At 42.0% G+C, this 17,589-nt stretch overlaps 1 protein-coding gene and 1 long non-coding RNA gene across 2 annotated transcripts in view; one reads left to right on the top strand and one right to left on the bottom strand.

Moving 5' to 3' along the window:
- Positions 1–14,841, bottom strand: part of LOC148937088 (uncharacterized) — a 40,246-nt gene extending 25,405 nt beyond the window's left edge. The window contains exon 1 of the long non-coding RNA XR_016138715.1: positions 13,163–14,841. This is a non-coding gene — a long non-coding RNA (uncharacterized LOC148937088). The remainder of the gene's footprint in view (positions 1–13,162) is intronic.
- The window catches only part of LOC105427815 (uncharacterized), a 306,009-nt gene that overhangs the window by 232,235 nt on the left and 56,185 nt on the right, over positions 1–17,589 (top strand). The gene's annotated exons all lie outside the window — the stretch shown is intronic.

The following is a 17,589-nucleotide window of genomic DNA, read 5'->3' as shown; positions in this document are numbered from 1 at the left end:
TTCGTAAAAGGAGAAGCTTTTTGCTTAAAAAAAAAATAAATAAATGAAAAATAATAAAAGCAGCCTTTTAAGACGAGATCCCTTTAATCGACACGAACGATTGCAACTAATTAATACTACCTGACTAAGGATGGTGATTCAATGACGGTGTCCGGTTTCATTCGGATCTTCTTTGACCGTAAACGGCAATTCCATCGTCGGCCCTTTACTTTTCCGTCCTCTTGGGATACGCGAGCCACGGGTGGATTGTAAAAATGAACGGAACGTGGGCGCCCGGCCTCAACCGGGCTGATCGTTTCTCGGCCGATTTTTTCCGGATAGCTAAATGGAAGAACGGTGTTGGTCGACCGGCGCGGCGCGGTGTATTCTCGCGTGTATACGTGGCGGTGCAACGTCGATGCAACGTCGGTGCAACATCGCTGCAACGACAAAGGAACGAGGGCTTCCGCTCTGGCTCTTATCGCTCTTACGTATTCCAGCCGATCCGTTAGATCTCTTTCATGGATATACTGCTCCTTTGGCCTTTGGCTTCTATGTCTGTCTCCTCTTCCTCCACCTCCTCCCCCTTACCTGTTCTGCCTTCGTTCTTCCTCCTCTCGATCGGGACTGAATACCTCCATAGGTTTGTCCCACCCACGAGACACCCACCTCGGAATATAACTTTTAAGCCCCCCGGCCGATGACCAGTTATTGTTCGTTGTTCGTTAGAAAGCGCGCGATATGTATATGATGATTTAAAATTTCCTTTATAAACTCTCGAAGGTGTTTTTGTCTCATCACAGCGTGATAACGAAAGTTCCCGAGAAAGTGGTTTCAATTACGTAATAGAAATCAATTTCTGAGAATAATAATAAGAATAATTAGTTAAGTATTTAATACTTGAATATGTAAAACTTTTAGCAATGTTACTTCTTCGGTATCTTTATTACAAAGTTTCTGTTATAAAAAATAAATAGCAGAGTTTAATCATCAAAAATACATACATTTAAAAAAATATTTTAAATTCAAATGGTATAATGTCAAATTAATTTCTTATCATAAATATATTAAAATATCTATACAATGAAATAGAAAAGACTTGAATTTCGCTATATAATTATCCCTTATTCAAATCACAGTGTTATTATATATATATATAATAGATAGCTATTGATGAGGATTAGGTTCACCCTTTTAGCACCTCTTATGGATTTTCATCCGTCGCATATATATGCATATATGCGACGGGTGAAAATCCATAAGAGGTGCTAAAAGGGTGAACCTAATCCTCATCAATAGCTATCTATGCTAAACAGCAGCACGCGCAGCAAATGGGAAAATATATGAGAGTCGCGCGAACACCCGCGCATACGTCTATCCATCAGTTTGATTATCTCGGAAAGCGAGACGGCAATGTTGAGACGGACTCGCGCGGAAAACTCGTTCCTAATTGCGTCCGCCGATCGCGGCTAATAGCTCGTGGTGCGGTTTCTCGCACGAGGGGGTTCTCGACAATAGGCAATAAGTAACGTACGCGGCGTTCGATCGCATCTCGCCGCGCCTTCTACGCGCTAACGAGACTCGTTCCAACCAACGTCGTTTCGGACCGAAACGTCGCGACGTTTTCCGACCACGATCGTCGTTGTCATGCCGTTTTCCTCCGCGTTGTTCCCCGTGAAGTTCACGTCCCGTACGCACGTTGTCGTACGTCATCATCGCATTTGGTTCGGTTGAGGCAAGCAGGAGGCATGCCTTTAAACACACCTGTATTTCTCAGCGATTCCATCTTTTGTTAACGCGAACTCGCGGCGAAGCGCACGCGATCGGTATCGCGCCTGGGAAAGCTGGAGATGATGGTTTGGCGGTGGTGCTGGTCTGATGGTCTCCGAAGGAAAGACAAAAAAAGAAAAAGGAGATGATCGTTTGTTGACAAGGGAGACGACAGTGATTAATGGTTCTTTCTTCCTGTTATGTTTTTAATATAGCGACGCAAACGACTTTTTACTCTATGAGAAACCACGTATATGTTTTTAAACATATGATGACGAAATAAACCGTGCATCGTATCTTTCTAACGAGTTTTATGTCATGAAATAATAAAATTAGACTTTTTTAAGATATAGATTTTATTAGACGAAAGTATAAATGCGTAAATGGCAACAAAAAGGTGAATTTTCTAAATTTGATGGGAAGGGCTGAGAATCCATTTTTAGAGTTGGAGATTAAATTAGTAGAAAATTGACCTTTGAAATTTTGCAAGAATGATCTTTGAAATTTTGCAAGAATGATCTCATGAAATGTAATTGTGAATTATTTTACGTAAAGAGAAATTATCTAAAATGAAGGAAGAAACTGGACGCCTACGCGATACGAGGCGATACTACAAAGTGAGTTTCCTCTTCGGGGAGGAAGGTTTCGTAGGAAGGAGATTTGGAAATCGTAATTTAATATAGCCATTAATTGCGGCGCTACGTTACGCTCGGCCGCGCGCAATATCATTTTCCCAGTCGATTGTCGTCGTCGCCGTCGTCGTAATCCGGGTTTGCTGCAACAACGATAATGCGCCTTTCTACCACCGCGTAACACCGATATGGATCTCAGGGAGACCGTAATTATGAAAACAGCTGTCCGACGTGCACGTCACAATCCGATCGTGAACGCTGACTCTACCCTCTCGATTTCGCAATTTTCCGTCTCCACCTTTTTCGCGCGTGTTCTCTCTGTCTTTCTTTTTCTCTATTCTGGCTTGCCTCCTCCCTTTCCTACTGCTGTATCTTCGATCAACGTACATTTATCCCGTTTTCTCTTTCTCTCTCTTTCTACTCTTCTCTCTCTCTCTCTCTCTCTCTCTCTCTCTCTCTCTCTCTCTCTATAGCATATATGATTAACGGAGCTGATGCACCTGCATCGTGCTGCGCCTACTGGATTCAATTCCTCCGGCGAATTATTTTTTTTTTTTTGTTTCGCGAAGCTCTGCTGTACCTTCGTTCACACGAGGAACAATAGAATTGGTTTGCGAGGTAATATAAAATTAGGCAACGTATCTCGCAAAAATGTACAATTTTAAGATCAGAAATCTTCTTGTGCATTATTTTTTTATGAGGTAGAAAGGAATATATTCATCTCTGAAATATTTTCTCCAACTATAAAAGTTATTTTTTTTTTTAAAGAGACACACATTTGTAGACAAAATTTAGATAATTTTACATTTATTGAATAAATGATAAACTTATCTTATTGTTATTTTCTTCTTATTAAAGATTTATTGTTTTGTCTGTCATTAATCAGAGGTTAATATCTGATTTTAAAAGAACTTGGGACGCGCTTAATTATTATTTCTAACCGTTCGGATAGTTGTTCATTTCGTGTAATTAAATCTTCCCGCGCGTACACGTACACGTACATACGCATACACTAAGGGTGCGCTTCTGGAATTTAAATGGAAATAACGGAATCTTAGGATTCTTCGTTAACAAGATTTTGCCATTGCGCTTAGTCCCGGCTAAATCGCGGTCTTACGAAAACGCGCGTAAGCATGCATGTAATGAAGATGTTTTCCGGCGACCGGGTACCTAAGATTGTGTGGAATATTAATATTAATGGCGTCGGAGTTAACGAACTGTGTAATCGACATTCTGAGTAATATCCACGCTCGTAGAATGTTAATATTTCGCGACTCGGTGACCAATGTTGCCGAGGTTGATTGTCGTCTAATCCATGTTTGCGTTTATATTTCGTACCTTGAAAGCGTCTATGACAACATGTTTGCACACGTCACGCATTTAAATTTAAAATATAAGAAAAACATTATTAACCTCGATATATCATATATTCACGTGCTCTCAATTTCATTTTTATTCTTTATTTTTTTTATATCTTTCTCAATAACATAATTTCCAGAGTTAATGGTTACGTTAATAACTAATTTATTGATTATCTTAATTTTATGGCATATAATATGTCAAGCTGAAAATGTACTAATAAATATGTACTATTTAAATGATTCTTTTTTATTGACGTAATTAATTCTGAAATTTATTGATTAATTTGCGAGTTTGCCAGAGTAAAGTGAATATTCTTCCTTACAAGTATACGTTTCGCTATATTGTTTTACTGCATGATACTCTGCAGTTAAACTTGGGAAATTCGATATGTGTCCAAACGATTGGATTCCAACGTGAGTAAAGTTCTCGAGGTAAACTTACGATACTCAATGATACGTAATCCTTGTACGTATCGTTTTCAGTTACAGAAAGAAATGCTTTCCTTTTTTCCCCTCTCATCCATTTTTCCTTTGTCTGTAACTACATCTCTACTAAGAGCAATCTGAATGGCAGGGGAGAACAAATCTACGCGATTGGGAACTAGATCTGATTTCTTACAATCTCTCACATCGTTACAATTATTCCTGAAAGTGGATTTCTTAATTAATTAAAGCGGAACGTTAATTAAAGCCAAACAAGCAGGAACTGTTGTTCGGTTATCCAACTGGAATTATTGCTTTCTCGTTTTCCCTCGTAACGAGAATCGCGGTTGTCCAGGCGGAGTTTGAAACGAGTAAGACGAACCCGCGCGAGATCCCCGTGAAACCCCAACACGATGTTTTGCATGCGGCCTATCTCCATCAACGGCATCTTGCGTTTCGTGCTAGCAGTGCTGGCACGCGCGACGTATAGTGCCCGGGGTGTATAAATACGATCTTGCATGCGACCTCTTTCATTATGCCGGCTCGACGCAAATCGTACCGGTTTACGTTTCAAAACTTGCGTGAATACATCCAATCGAGTGTTTAACAAGCGTCAAGCCCTCCCACGGTGGCTGTTATCATCATGGGCCATTAAACCACGGTTTTTGCTTATTCCAATTGCACGAAAAATCATTATCGGTCGTTCACGAGCTAGCTCAAAAACTCTGTCTCGAAAAACTCTGTGAAACAATTACCGTAGCCTGTCTTTATAATAAATTATTATTGCTTATCTTTATTTCGAAATTTATGATTTTTTTTTTCTATTGGTCCGTTTTCTAAGCACATCCAATTGAATTGAAAATCTCTCGACGATGACAAGCGATACTTTTAGTCAATACGAGTTAGTCATCACCCACCTGTGTTGCTCTTACTTTACGTTGTGCAAAAATAAGTATAGCGAGGCAAAGTATAGCGTGTGTCGCAAAAACTATTGTCGATCGAGCGCACGTTAGTGTTCATAAACTGATTAAGTAGTCCGCAATTGCAACAAATAACACGCGATGCGCTTGGATGACCACGCTGATCGCAACAAGAAGGCTGGGAAACGAGTCGCGTGATGCTGACGCGACGCAGACGAAGACGATGGTAGTGTTTGGATGTGCTCGGGTGTAAATGGGCACCGGCCTTACGCCAATCGTACCCATCGCAAATTATTCTAGATCGCGTATTAAGATTATCGCGATGGGCCGTAATTTCGACGGGAGCTTATAAATCAAGCGATTCCGACTCGTCTTGGATTATAGGCCGCCGAATCATCGACTTCGCGTTGCCGCAATCATCTCGGAAATGTACGATCCCTGTCCGATAATAGCGCATTTTTCTGCGCCGCGCGCGGATAAATGCCGACGTGCATTATTTTTACGGGCGTGAGCACTCAAGAGTACGTGTGTGTGAGAGAGAGAGAGAGAGAGAGAGGGGGAGGGAAGGAAGGGGGAGAAAGAGAATTACTCGAGGCACAAACAGACTGATGATGATTGGACAATTTCATACGCGGTGGCGGGTATGGTACCGTCTCCCGTCGGTAATCACTCTATTTATCATTTGCCGCGTTTCTCGCCTTATTTAATGGCGTCGGTAGCCCACCTGGCACGGAATGTGGATCCTGACAAAATATTGCCGCGCCGCTGCCTCGATAGATCAACGCAGCTTCCCTTCCCATCCCCTCCCGCCTACTGCCCTCTCGAATAATTCGCAAGGATATTCGCGCTCCTATCAATCCGCGCCGCGGGATTCATCCGCGCGATATGCGACGTGCAACTGCAGAAATGCCCGCGGATGGAATGCGGAGGCGTTGATATATTTACGATCCGTCTTGGCGAAATGAAAGCGTTACACGCTCGGAGAATTTGGAAATTATTTTGACGTAAAGATACGAGTACATGATGAAGAGACGTATAGTTATTTTTTATTTACCTTTTTTTTTATTACGAATTTTTTAGAAGTTCAGTTAATTTGAAGATGCCTATTATTAAAAAAAAATTATTAAATGCTTATCATTTGTTTGTAATTTTTATTAAAATATCTTCTTTGTCGATCTCTTAAAGAACTGTAAGGCTAAAGCGAGAGTTCACTCCTTCCGACGACGGATCCCGATGGCCACCAAGCGAGATTCGCGTCGTTCGCGCGCAAGGTGGATTTTTCCGAGGCTCGCTTCGTGGAAACCTTGCGAGGGGGCGAGCCTTGCGAGAGGCATCCTTCGCAAGCGGTAAGCAACTACGCCCCCCAATAATCATAAAGTACACGAGCGCAGGTACGCATCTACACGGGAGTTATGTAAAAATCAAGCCGGGGTACGCTTAGCCATTCATAACCAGTTGCGCGGCATTCATTATCAGGTGGTTACACTGCCAGGATTAAAACTTCTTGCGATTTCCTCTTCCCTTCTCCATATGTGTAATGCGAGTTTCTTGCTACGCGGGTATCCCCTTCGGTTTTCAAGGCGCTGGTGGCCGCATCGCACCGGTTCAACCCTTCGACCTCCACTCTGGCGCGGCTTCCTTCCGAGTTCTATCTCTCTCAGAGATATTCACGCAGGATTCACGAGTCGGGCTCCACTCGGCTGAGGTTCCTAAGCGATCTCGAATTTCCTGCCGCGCCGGGGAATACATCGACCGTTCGTTAATTAAATTATCGGCAAGCGGAAATTCTTCGGTAAACACGCACACGTACAAATCAGCGAAGTACAACGTTGCAGTATCGAGAAAATCAGTGTAAATCGTCTTCATTCTGCGTACGGAACATCCTCTACGTCAGAGATGTGCAACTAAATTTTTTGACGGGCCAAATATGAAATTTGAGATTATATTGCGGATCGATAAATGTAAAACTTATATATATTTTTTTGCTTTCTTCGCGTTATCGAGGGACCACCACGTGGAGGTGAGACAGTGGTGCAGTTTTTTATTTTTTCTGCAGATCAAGTTTGGACGTCGCGCAGCACCAATTGCGCATCCTTGCTCTACGTTTTAACGTTTGATTTCTGTTATTCTTTAGTTCTTGGATAAAACTTATTCAAATAAGCTTGAATATTTCTGTTGCGATATGTCGTCAAAAATTTGCAAGACATTTTCGTTGCGATCGAACGGTCGAAAATTTCACAGATGCAGATAATCACCTTAGAAACCTTGGTGCGACGGATGATGTACGTTACAATGATCCGCAATTTGTTCGGTGAGTGGCTCGCCTCGTGTTCGCGGTGTTCGCCATCAAACCGTTTGCGGATCTCGACGTCGTACATCGGCGACGCACGCGGCTTTCCACCGCGCCGACGAGGAAGAAACGCGCGCGGGCGCCGATCGGCATCGAGATGGCAAACGATAATTTCTCGGTGTCGTCGCATCTTATTTACGGCGTGCCGGTAATGGAAGAAACGTGCGACAACTGACAAATATCGACGCGATCGAGTCGGAAAAAGAAAGGAGAGGAGAGGAGCGGGGGTGATACGGGACGTGCGGGCTGTTTGCGAAAAGCAAACATCGTTTTCACTCACCTCGATTGATCGGACGAACTTTTCGCTCAATCAAACTTTTTTCTCTCATTCCTCAGCTAACCCGATAATCGTTGGCTTACAGCTTCCTTTCGTGACATTACGCTCGATGAGACTTTCGCCGAACTAAATTGATGTTGACGGCCCAGTTTAAGACTAGGTTACATCGACATTAATTCCATTTGACTGATTCCTCATATTATGGAGTAATAGACTCTCTTTGCAAAAAAAAAAAAAAAACACTTAGATGTTAAATTAAAATCAATAGATGTAACTCGATTTAAAAAAATTCTCGACATTTATCTAATTGGAAAACCATTATATTCATCAAAGTTTTATTTTTTATATTAAATAATTTTATCAAGATTTTTTGCAGATTGTCCTTTAATATTTTTAAAATAAAAATTTGTAACGCTGGCGTTACATACACTTTATGCAACATGTTCTTCTCTTAAACCGCCCGGATGTCCGTTGTTTTCCTGGCGATTTGTATCGCGATGCGTCTGGCTATATAAAACTTATCGGTGCCAACGCGTTTCCGCTCGTGAGATCGCTTTAAATCTCGCGTCTCGCCGCCGCGGATGTGCGAGAGAAGCGCGGCGGCTTTTCTGCGCCTTTATCAAGGGAGGCGAGCACAAATTTACAAGCTCGACGCGCTGTTCGACGAGAGATAGCTGGGAGCACCGGCGGCAGCGACGGTGGATCAGGGGCGAGTCGAGAAACGCAAGACGGTAGCTTGGTCCAAGTAGGTCTTACAACGCGAAGTAAGAACGTGGCGGCGGATTCGCTATCAGATCGGCTCTACTCCTTCTCTCCTCCCCCTCCCCCTCCCTCCTCCTTCCCTCTCCCTCACCTGTCGTGGTCGGACGCGGACAACCCTCGATCTTTGCTTCTCTCGGCTTGCGTTTGCTTCGCAACGAGCAGCAAACGGCAGCAACGGCGGGCAAAGTCAGGCGCTTGTTATCAGCGACGCTACATCTTATTTTACGCGCGCTTCGCCGCGCTCGACATTTCTATGCGGCAGCTATGACGTCGGCACGGCGGAAGAGAACGAAAGGCATGACTGCCGCGAGACGCAAATTGACCGCGGGCCGCCGCTGCTGCCGCCGTCGCCGCAACCCCATATGGATGCAGGCGGCCCCGAGGGCGCTGCGCCGCCACCGCCTGTGGGAATCTCACAGGCGGCGCGCGAGCTTTTAACGATCGATCGTTGGGGAGGATCTGCCGTGCGGTCGTTCCGCTCGCACGTTTCCGATGTGAAAATCCACGAGCAAAGGACACTCGATCGGGCACAATCGACGTTAACGCATGGTGTCATTGTATCCGTTAAAGTCTCGCACAGTCACTTTGTTTTATAACACTCATTAGCGCTCGAATCTGTATTAATGCGGTAGTTTTACCTGATCTTTGCGGCTTTTTCTCGGAAGTAAAAGCAATAAAAAAGATGCGACATATGTAAAGTAATATTCTTTTCTGCGTCCGTTTTACTTACGTACATTATGTTATTATATTATTATAAAATATATAAATTAATAGTTGCATTTTATTTTATCATAAGTTAGCAATTTGTCCTTTTGAGATATCAAAATATCATCATGAAAGGAAAAACGGCTTATTAATTATCGTGAGAGTGATATATATGATAAAATATTGTTAAATACATATTATAAAATTTATATAGGTCATTAATTATAATGCAACAGTTAATAAATCTAAAAAACTCTTTCATGTGGAAGTAATGGTAATTGCAAAATATATTATGTCGAATTTATTATGTTGCATAACAATAAATATATACTTTTTACGCGTCGCTTTCATTTTTCAGAAAAGTGATAAAATCTAATGGCTCTTTTATTAGCAATTTGTTAGCGGCTGCGAATTAATAATGAATGAAGATGTGCTGAATGTCTAAGCATATATATATATGTATCCGTTGACAGCCATTACTTGCATCATTTACCACGGATTACGTGTCGCTCGTTGGACCACCTAGAATGGATCGCCGACATTATTGATTATCTCCGTGCGATCGATTAACCGGATTACCACTCTACGGTCGACTTGCCATTTCGTTTTATCGCTAAACGAGATCTCGCACGTCGTGTAAACCGCGCGTCATTGGCTTTTACCGTGCTATCTTTCGAAACTGCTGGCTTTTGAAAAATGATAGATGAAGTCTGTGAGATAACACTCTTTGCATAGAGCACACAAATAGAGGTATATTCTCCAGAAATGGAAATCATATTGTGTTTAATACACACAATACTGGTTAAAATTTTAGTTAATGAATATATATTAAACAAAAAGAGTCCTTTTCTTATTTTGGATCTCAATATATCATAGAAAAGAAAATTGATATAGTATTGCATTTTTGACATAACAACATGCATATTGAATTTAATTTTGCTTTCTCAAAAATTTATAACAGTACTATTTTGAGAATAATATATAGACAATATATAAGTATTTATAGATTAATACTCTTCTAAATTGATATGTTTGTCACACGTTGCATTTTTAAAACTGTATAATATAATTTGAGTTCTCAATTAATTTTTCAAACGTTGTTAGCATTTCCATTTAACCTAAGAGTCTAAAGAGTCTAAAGAGAAGTAGTTTGTACCTGAAACTATCCCGCGTGTTCTTATGCAAATGACTACACGGAAAAAGACTTGTCAGCCAGAACGAGGCTCTCATAGGATACCCAGCGTTTGAAGCTTACAACTCGAGCAATGCGGCGGTAACGTTTGATCGATTAGGATCAGTTATTCATTTATGTAGTTTTACTCTCAATTAGCGCCTTCGCAACGAATCCCCGAGATTCGAATCGAAACGCTCGCCTGTTCTCGGAAAATACATTCCGCCGCCGCTCGTTACGACCCACCACCGACGTTAATTCATTTCTCGGATATGTATAATTGGATCACATATACAACGGGCCGCTTCTTGCCGAGCCGAAAGGGAATTGAATTTGCATTATTACGGGGATTGTTGTGCTTGTATGGAACGTAACGACACAGAGTCGTCGTAGCTTTTCTGCTTGTGATGCGTTTTTTTTCTTTCGCGAAGAATTGAATTTGAACGAATTTGAACGAATAACAAGTTTACTATTTTGCAAAGAAAATATATAATTTGTTAAGAAATATATATATATATATATATATATATATTCTCTTTATCGATTTCGTCACTTTTCCGTAACACTCTTTAATTAAATCTTCGATGGGTACACTCGTATATATTATAGAGAGTATACTATTTCCAGCTCTCTTATACACATCATCATTTGCGTCATAGCTTTCGCACGATCTGTTATCGCGAATTTTGCCCCGTTTCTGACGTGGGCGCTATTTGCGACGCTCGTTAATAGTATAGTAATTTTACGATATTACGTCGTGTATCTCGCCGATTATCTCGATCGCCGTTGAATATTATTAATGCGCCCGGCAGGTTTACTCTTTAAAGTGACGCTCGGACTTCATTATGACGCGGAGAGAGCGTAATTTAAGCAACGAAATAATTGCGTCATATTTTCGCATACTGCTCGAAATTTAATACATTGAACCGCAGAGTTTATACCATTTAACGACTCGTAACGTGAACGCTCCTCCTGAAAAATTCTTACGACTCCCCTCCGATAAATTATCCGTTTCTCCTTCGCAGTGAATTCTCGAATTCTCTTCCGACTCCGTTGATTATCACTCGGCGATCGTTCGCCTTGTTACCAGCGGTTAAAATTTCTGTTTTAAATAATAATTGCGTAGTCACCAAAAACATACGCAATTTATGGACACTTGCTAACAACTCGCCAAACGCATCGTCGACGATATCGAATGTTAGCCAGTAGCACGCCCACCTTGATCGCGAATCTTGGGTCAGTTTTCGGAATCCGGTTTTCTGGATATCACTTAAACGCAATTTATTATAGCTTATGACGCAAGCGAATTTATATCGCTCGAATGATCATCCGTGAAATTTGTACGTTCTCATTCCGGGAGCAGTTATGGCAAAATAATTTGTTTGCGGCAAAGTAATACATACTGAATTTTGCGGCTGAGCTCCGCGTACCCGTGCTGACCGCAAATTACGGTGATTTCAGTCACACCCATTTACAGCACCCGAAGAGTCACTCGTAAAATGTTTGAGAATAATCAGGAACATTTACTTCTTTTCGTATACTTTGTATGCGACATATTTATACAACCGACAAAAATTATTTTTACGTTTCCTCACAAGGCCAGACAAGTTCCAGTTATCGCAGCCGGAGATCTTAAACTTTTATTTTCCTATTTTGTTAAAATATGTCCAATTTCGACGATATTAAATAAATATAAGGAAAGATTTTATTTTGCAATATCACTTTGTTACATAAGATACATTTTTTTCTGTACTTATGAAAAATATTAAGGAATGAAATATAACAATTAAAAAATAAATCTTATGTAACCCGTGATTTTTTTTTAATAATTCCACGTTATTTCAAGGAAGATGGTTTACCACACTCGCAATAATACGTCGATGCGCAGGAGAATGATTCATCGTCGCGATTTATTTGCGGCGCGTTATTCGACCGCTGCGACTTTACGACGTCCGAAAATTTTATCGGCGGCACGATTGATGATTAACATTTCAAACGGATTAGGATTAGAAGAGAGGCGTCCGTTCCTGCTCGGCGCTCAGTTCCCCGCTCATTATTTAACGCCAACGACGGCGTGGCGCAATTAATAACGGCGCCGTTGCTGCCGCGTCGTCGCCTTGCCTGATTTACGGAGTATCCCATGCGCATTCCTAGCGACGTCTGGCCTAATAATCGCCGGGTGATTAACGGCCGCCCGGTCGTTTCTGATACCGCCCAGGACACCGAGAGATTCGAGAGAGGATCGCGAACGTTTGCGCCCGCGGCATGTGCGCCGGACAAATTTACAACACCACGAGTTATCAGACGCGAGCATTCCTGCGGGTATAACGCGGTAGAAAGGCGAAATCCCGCGAGGAATTTGTTCTCTCTCTCTCTCTCTCTCTCTCTCTCTCTCTCTCTCTCTCCCCCCCCCTCTCTTCCATCTCCTCTCCGAGAGAAAAAAAAATACAATCGTCGAATCTCGATGTTATCCGTTTCCCGAGAAAGCGTGCCCGGCAGAGCTGAAATTATTTTCGATAATAACGATCACTTCACGCAGCGGTAACGAGCGCCGATGTGCGCTGAGATATTACACGCACGCCGTTTCTGAAAGTCTCTCGAAGCGAAAAAAAACAAAACTTGCGGCGACAAGTGGGATGGATCGTTATACCGTCGTTACCGTTCTGATCGTTAGTAATCCCCCCCCGTGATATACCTTTTATACGTCACTCCGATGAATTGCGGAACGTTTTCCTCAATTAACTCGATAATTCGAGTGGTTAATGGATGCGGAGTATAAGAAAAAAAATGTGTGATGAGCGTACCTACTTACGTTATGACAAATTGGTCAGAGTCGGCGCGGATAATGTTGAGGTAAGTGCCGAACCGCACTCGGATCTCTCAAGTTTCTCGGGACACGCGAGAAAGTGGCACGTCCTCGAGTTCGGGTCGACGGCAAGCAGGTGTGTTTATCGGGCTCACGGTATCATCGTACATCCCCGTACTTCCGCCTTGGCGGGAAATAACGTTCACGGCACGCGTGCCGTTCCGTTATTAATATGCGTCGTCGTAACGATTAACGTTAATTGAATGCACGCCGGGAATCGCTTCGCGGTCGATACGAGGGATGAACTCTCGTCTCTGTTTAGCTCGCCGAACTGCGCATGCGCGCGCCCCCGCGCGCGCGCACGCGCTCGCGATCTTTCCCGCGAGTTCGCGCTAACGCATAATTCGGCATGTCGCGTGCGTGATTGAAACATCCGCGATAATCAACAGCGACACTCCGATAAGGCGTATTTTATACATTGCCCGTGCAGTATCATAAATTATCAAACTGCATTTCGAGAAACGCGCCTCGCGCAGAGGTGATTCGGGCGAAAATTGATGCACCTCGCGTGCTTCCGCGCGTATTAAAATTCATAACGTCACGATTCACGTGCGTATCGCGTTATATATCGTGAGAGCGCAAAGTCTCTATAATATAGAATATGATTTATCGCTGCGTTACGTGAATTACGTCGCGAACATGAGGAACGGATGCGTTCGAGATTGGAGAGTCGTAAGCATGCAGCTGTAGGTTGCCTTTTAATTAGTATATCTTATTTTTAATAAATAATATTAATGAGTAATATTTAATAAGTAATGTTGATAAAAGAGTGACGTCACAGTCAGTCGTTTTTCCTGTTATCGATTCCCACTTTATAAATAATTTTTGTTTGCTCTTTAAGAGATATGTGTGTTAAGAGAGATCGATTTGGAATGTGCTTTGAAAGTCAAAGTTGCTAATGTATGACGCCATTGTACATTGAAAGTATATCAGGTTGTATGTATCGAGCTATTACAACGGGATTATGCTATCGTGCAGAATGTGCCAATATTATCGTCTCGCGTTTGCCGGCAAACGATTAACGCCCACGTCATAACGGAGATCCATCAACTAGAAAATTGATTTGCAACGCCGGCCATAAAAACTCAATGATGAAGATGATGTATGATCGCTTTGAACAAATTATCGTGTCACGATCCATTTCCTATCTTTATATTCGAGTCGCGAATGGTGTAGCGTACGGTTGACCGAGGGTTAAAGAGAAATCAAAATTTTTCGGCAAGTTTTCAAGTAAAATTTATAGTCCAATAGTGACTCCACCGGTTTCGTATTCTTGCAGAACTAGCTATCGCGATTAGAACGATCCAGTATGCAAATCCAGACGAGTTTCTAACATCTAATATGTATTTTAATTAATTATCAATTCCGTTTTGCTGATAAATGTAAATAGCTGACCGTGTATGAAATATCGAAATGTTAAAGCCAAGAATATCTGGATTTATGTGAGGCCGGTGTGTGAAATTCGTGACGGAACAAAAAAGTAACTGTATTCTCAAACTCGGGACAGGCTACGGGACGGAATTACGTGTCTGCGGAAATTCCGCAAACGCTTGCGGCTCGTGTCAGAAAACGACTTACGCCCACACGAGGAGATCCATTAACCTGAGAGGGAGAACGATCGGGTCTCTATACTATTAAGTACCGTTATATTCGCGGTGTCTTCGGCCCGCGAAAAATCTAGTTGGATTAACCACGCGGAGAGCCGGTGAATTTTAAAGGCTATGATTACTACGAGCCGGTTCGAACACGAATGGCGGGGATTTTTCAAAATCCGCCTTTCTTCATCCGGCGTAAACGTATGGCCGAGGCGCACGCGACGTAACGCGATATGGGGGCTTTTACGTAAAATGTTTTTTAGTCTGCACCTAGAGTATTATAATTACTGTCGAGTGTTTCGTTCGAGTATTTATCAAAAGGCAAAGACCCGATATTATACCGACGATTTCATTAAGATTGCTTCGTGTACATGATGATTAGCTAAATCTTTGTTTTCTTTATTAGTTTGCGTATATATATATATATATATATATATATATATATACATCACGTTGGATTGGCATGGCGTAATGCGTTGTAATACGCTATGTTAATTTTTCGAGCGACAGCGAAGAACGAGAGGTCGTACTTGGATCTGTCGTGAGATTGTTCGATTTAACTTACATGATATCGCTTGCTAATTGCGCGCGATATAACCATTGCGAGCAATTTTATATACGTGCCTTGAAGCAACTGTAAAAGCGATGATATTCATCCAATCTGATCCCTCGTCCAGCCTCGTCCAGCTTGCAAAGATGCGTGCATGCCGACTGGGTTAACTCTCTGACCCTCGCAAACCATCTGCGTCCGGCGACGTTACTCGAAACATTTGCTAACCAGGCTCATATACCTCTGATTTCCTCTTTCACTTTATCTCTTCCTGTCTTTTGACCATTGGTTAGCAATTTTCTAGTTAATCATAATGAATCATTTTGATAATGCCTCAGCGTCTCATCTTTTACCTCATATTTTCTTTTTCTTTGTTTCCTTTTGTTTTTTTTTTTTTTTATTAAATGTTATTAACATGTTATTTACATTACTTTTTGCTTAATTTACGACATGATCTCTAATTAAAAATATAATATCAATACATCCAAGAAACAATTGTCAAATTGTTGATCGGCTAGTTAATGCTAGTTAATGCTCGATTTTATTTCTTATGCATATCTTTTAGTGACATTTCACCGCTCGCGATTCTTTTCCCAGTACATTTTTTGAGTAATTAAGAAATAATCGGCCTTCTCGCAAAGATACCCAGGCGAATGTATTTGCCCGCTGAGACGCGCGTGCATTTCGTAATTATATTCCGCGAATTTTCAACGCCGCGGCAAATTGCGATTGGCCGTTCATCAACGTTTCCTTGGACGATGCTGGCAGCACGACGAAGCTAACTACGGATACTTTTCCACCTTTATCCTCGATAAGCTTGCTCCGTGCTCGCGCCTTGGCCGCGGAGCGATTATGGTTTTCAGCACCGCGGCCTATAATGTTTCTCACGTTTGCGTAAGAGGATGAATCTTTCAACGCTCTTCGAAGAAGACGTGAAAAAGGCATCCCGCCGTGCCGCGGCGGAATCGTGTAATGAAACAAGAGAAGATATGGATTAATCCAAGGATATGAAGTTTATGCATAAACACGCGACTTTTGATACTTGTTGAATAGCGTATCGAACAATGTGGCGGCCTAAGAAACATGTAAGGTTGAAAACATTTTTTTCTTAATGAATACGTTGAAAAGTAATGTTTTGTTTTGTTTTATATTCGAGACTTTTAGAGACGTCTACCATCTCATTAATCATATTGATTACTCCTTTAGTCGTTAAAGCGGTGACTGGAAAGAGGCACTCGTAAAAAGGTAAACATTTGTTTTGAAAGAGATGCATTTAAAATTTTTATTTTATTCTGAAATACTTGGAAGTAATTACGACTTCATTAACGATTAATAGTCTTTAGATAGGTTTATGTGGCCTTTTTCCAGCCGCCGCCTCAATTAATATGAGGAATGTAGGCAGAGAACTGACATGTGGTAGGAAATTATCTTGGATACAATTGCAAAGAAACATTTCTGTTACGTTAAAGAATGCGAAAGGATGGTAGATGGAAGGGAGATAACGCTGGTAGCCGCAGCAGGCTATACAGTATCGACACCCCGATACTTTATGGGACATAACTTGCTTATCAAACATCGCATCGAGAAATAGACAATCAGTACTTGAGCGTGCGAGCTAAAGATGGCCCATATTTTCTACGGCACGTTTAGCGCTAAAAGTGACTGCCTGATCTCGAGGTCCTCGTTTACGAAATCGAGATCAGATAGAGTAAAGGCACTCAATCTACAAGCATACAATTTTAACGAAAGTCAGATATTAATCGAGAAAAATCCAGTTACGATTTGACGTGATGTAAAATTAAGCAGCGAAGCGTCGAAATGACGAAGTCACCTTTATTTTCGCGCGAATACGGTGGCGCAATTAATAAAAGCGAAGTGCTCTCGTTTTCTCCTCCGAGTCTTACGGATTCGATTTATAAGCGCAGCTGTATGTTCCTCGAGAGGATTTTATAACCGATTATTGATATCGCCGACGCGCGCGACCGCCGGGATCATCGGTGTTGCCTCGTTGCACTTCGCTCCCTCGTCGGCTTACGTAATCCACCTCCTCGAGAGAGAGAGAGAGAGAGAGAGAGAGAGAGAGAGAGAGAGAGACCCATGGTGCACTCAACGTATACCGGCTATCTTGCGGCATTAGTGCTTTACTTATCTTACGTTACTACGTTACTACGTGGTGAGAGGGGGTCGGGTATAGCGTGAGGCCTCGCGCTAAACAACTCGCACGTACT

Source organism: Pogonomyrmex barbatus, unplaced genomic scaffold, assembly GCF_055798465.1.
Source record: "Pogonomyrmex barbatus isolate J1 unplaced genomic scaffold, ASM5579846v1 scaffold17, whole genome shotgun sequence".
Classification (NCBI taxonomy): Eukaryota; Metazoa; Arthropoda; class Insecta; order Hymenoptera; family Formicidae; genus Pogonomyrmex; species Pogonomyrmex barbatus.
The sequence above is the reverse complement of the archived record's forward strand: the minus strand, read 5'-3'. Positions and strand labels throughout refer to the sequence as shown.